The following is a 3,554-nucleotide window of genomic DNA, read 5'->3' on the forward strand; positions in this document are numbered from 1 at the left end:
TGCAGTCACTGAAGGGCAAGAGGAGTCTGTCACCAATGCAGCTCTGCATGGACCATGGCACGGGGCTCCGTGATTTGTTTACAGTATGAAAGACTCAGGCGGACAGATGATTTCCTATTTACAGGAAATATGAATCACTTTGGCTATTCCTCCAGCATCATTCTCCCACAGTTTGCTTTAGCTTTCTTCAACCCCACAGAAAGAAACCGAGTATCAAGGGATTTGCCTAAAAAAATCTGGGGTCCACCCATGGGAGGAGTGGTCTTTTTGCTGGTGAACTTCAGCCATCTTGGATATCACAGCTGAAAATAATTTTCTGAACCACTTCTGTCAAGTTTCCGATGGCCTCTCTCCACCTGTCGACATAATTTCATTCCCTTTCAGACCTGGTTTTAGGAGGCATCTTTTGGGTATTTTTCTACTAAGTCAGCAGAATAACTCAATGTACTTCTATTTGAAAGAGAGAGAGAGATTCTATTAACAAAATCCAGAAATACTGATATTTAATCTCACTTCTATTCTCTGGGAACACCAAACACCAAAAGTACTTTCCAGTCAGTGGGGTGTTTTTTTCCCCTTTGATGTGACATGTTGAGTAAAGTCACTGGCGTGGGTTTCCTGAGTGGTTGCTCTCGTCGGCATTTAGAACCTGCCACACTTCTTCGCAGGTTCTTTGATCAAAGGCATACCGGAGCACCGAGTCTCCTCAGATACTACTCATATATTCCTGCTTTGGAAGCTCATGATCTCTCACCAGGCAGCCTCCCTCAGGCCATTGAACACCAAGTCATTGACCATTTTCTTTGGACACAGACTGCTTTCTGTGACACTTTACACAAGGGCAGATAGCTCTCTTTGGGGGAAATGCCACAGACTTCCAGATCACAGTGCCGGGATTATGTTCTTGAGTGACCCTAAAATGTTCCAGATAAGAAATGAGCTCTCAGCACTCCTCTGACGCTGGTTGGCATGCCGACAAGGGTTTTGGAAAGAAATAGTGGTGACGGTTGCATAGTCCTATGAAGATCATCAATCCCTCTGACCCCACCACACTTGGAAAGGGTTACAAGGGCTAATTTCAAAGGATAAACTGTTATACCTATTTATCACAAGATTATAATCAAGTATGTTTAACTAAATGACTAGATCATGAAGGATGTGTACTGTATTATATATCTAAATAATGACGTACGATTGTTGCTGTCCAGTCAGCTCTCACTCGTGCCAACCTTCTGTATGACAGGACAAAACGCTGCCCAGGCCTGCACCAAGGTCATGATCCTGGGGACGTTGGAAATGAGTGTTGTGGCTATTGAATCCATCCACCTCAGAGAGGGCTTTCTTCATCTTTGTTGGCCCCTCTGTTTTACCGAACGCAAGTCCCCTTTCTTGTAATTGTAGGTACACACACACACACACACAATTGCATTGGGAAAATCTGCTGTAAAAGACCTCTTTAAAGTGTGAAAGAACCAGGATGTCATGTTGAGGATGAAAGTGCCCTTGGCCTCAAACCTGAAAACCAACCTTACTGCCATGGAGTCTTATCCAACTCATTAGTGACCCTGGATGCAGAGTCTTCCTGCCCCAGTGGTTTTCCGAGACATCCATCTTTACAGGATGAGAAAGCCGCATCTTCTCCCATGGAGCAGCTAGCTGGTAGTTTCAAACTACTCCCCTTGTGGATAGCCGCCAAATGGTCATCCACTGGGCCACCAGGGCTCCTTGCGCCTGTTCTAAGCCAGGGTATTTTCAATCACCTTATTTGTAGACATGTGAAAGCTAGACAATGACTAAGGAAGACCTGCGAAGAATGGATGCACTTAAACCATGGTGTTTGGGAAGACTATAAAATCTAGCAGGAACTGCCAGAAGAACAAACAACCCCGTCATGGAAGAAGTACAGCCAGAATGCTTCTGTGAAGCAAAATAGATCCTCGTGTATGTGGAACATGTTTGTGGTAGGGAGAGGCCAGTCCCTGGAGAAGGATATTAGAACACCAAAAAACCAAGCTCACTGCCATCAACTTGATTCTGTCTCCTAGCGACCCTATAGGACAGGGGTGAACTGTCCCTGTGGGTTTCCAAGACTACTTTCTACTCTACAGGAGTAGAAAGCCTAATCTTTCTCCAGAAGAGCAGCTGGTGTGTTTGAACTGCCAGTCTTGCAGTTACCAGCCTTGGTAAAGTAGAAGGGCAGTGAAAAAGAGGAGATATTCAATGGATGGATTGACACAGTGGCTGCAACAATGGGCTTAAACATAACAATTGTGGGCCAGGACCAGACAGTGTTTAGTTCTGTATGTATATTCAATAATAGAGTAGAACAAGGGTTGGCAAAATATGGCTCAAGCCATATGTGGCTCTTTCTGTATTTACATGTGGCTCTGAAGTAAAATCAGAAATGAAAACAAAACTAGCATCGTTTCATCTATCAATTTCCAAAGGATATTATTCAGGTAATGGTGATTTCATTTGTTGGTAAACATATATCTATGGCTCTGGAATACTTTTTAAATTGTTGTGAGGGACAGGGTTGCCTCTTCCATCTCATAAGCGTGCCGACCTCTAGGCTGGAAGATACTAGAACTACACTCAGAGAAAGACGATAGAGACAGAGCTCCTTGCCCTGGAGACACTCAGGGTTTTTTTTCCTTTTTTTTACAAGCCCCTTAACGGGCTGTACCATTCCTGGAAGTACTGCAATACCAGGTTGATGCATGGAGTGGATGGAGCAAGCTCCTAGTCCAACTCCTACTTGCAAAAATACATTTAATATGCTATCCTCGGATAGAGGACATATCAGATAGTAAACTGATAAGAACAGATACTACACTTGATCTTAGCCAAAAGGCCGAGAAGTGATTGACACTCGCGTTTTTGACCAGGAAAGGCAACCCCAGTATGTCCCCTTCAGGATTCCCACCTTGAGAATCAATATTCAATATTTGCTCTGAGCTGAAAACATAAAATAGACCCAGAAGCTAGTCCATCTTCTTTCAGAGACCTGGCTCTGAGAACTTAAACAAGCAACTTGCAAAGCAGGCCCTTGAACTACAGTGCCAAAGTGCAGCCTTGAGACCTCTCCGCACCCATGGCCTGCCTGTCTGGGAGGCAGCATGTGCTCTGCACTCACATTCTCTCGATCCAGTCATTGCAAACGCAAAACCAGAATCAGATGATGCGGTCTCACCCCCCCACCCCCCACCCCCCAGCATCACTTTTCTGAGCCTGTGATCATTGTTTATACTTTTGCATGTCAGTCGGTGGGAGTCCCCCTCTGCTTTTCTTCTCCTGTTGGCAGCTGGCTCATGAACATTTGCTTGAAACATTCCTTCCTAGGGTACACACATCTGTCCTCTTGCTCCAAATAAACCATGCACAGCCTGAGTTGTGGGCATCTTGGTATAGTGACAAAGCATTGCCAGTGTCCCTGCTTTGGCAACAACTGGAACAGGCCTGGGCCAGGGCTGGGTGCTCTCACCCACCACATGCACTGAGGTGTCCCTTACCCTTGGTGCCTTTGTCGAAGAAGACTTGCTTGGCCCTCTCAG

The 3,554-nt window shown here is 45.3% G+C and overlaps 1 non-coding gene across 1 annotated transcript; it reads right to left on the bottom strand.

Annotated features, from left to right (window-relative positions):
- Positions 1 to 2,675: 2,675 nt before the first annotated feature.
- On the bottom strand, positions 2,676 to 2,866 carry LOC115869843. Its single transcript, XR_004046402.1, has one exon. It is a non-coding gene; the product is annotated as a U2 spliceosomal RNA (small nuclear RNA).
- Positions 2,867 to 3,554: the final 688 nt, after the last annotated feature.

This window comes from Echinops telfairi, unplaced genomic scaffold, assembly GCF_000313985.2.
Source record: "Echinops telfairi isolate 266 unplaced genomic scaffold, ASM31398v2 ScPeMD7_53;HRSCAF=182, whole genome shotgun sequence".
In the NCBI taxonomy this organism is placed as follows: Eukaryota; Metazoa; Chordata; class Mammalia; order Afrosoricida; family Tenrecidae; genus Echinops; species Echinops telfairi.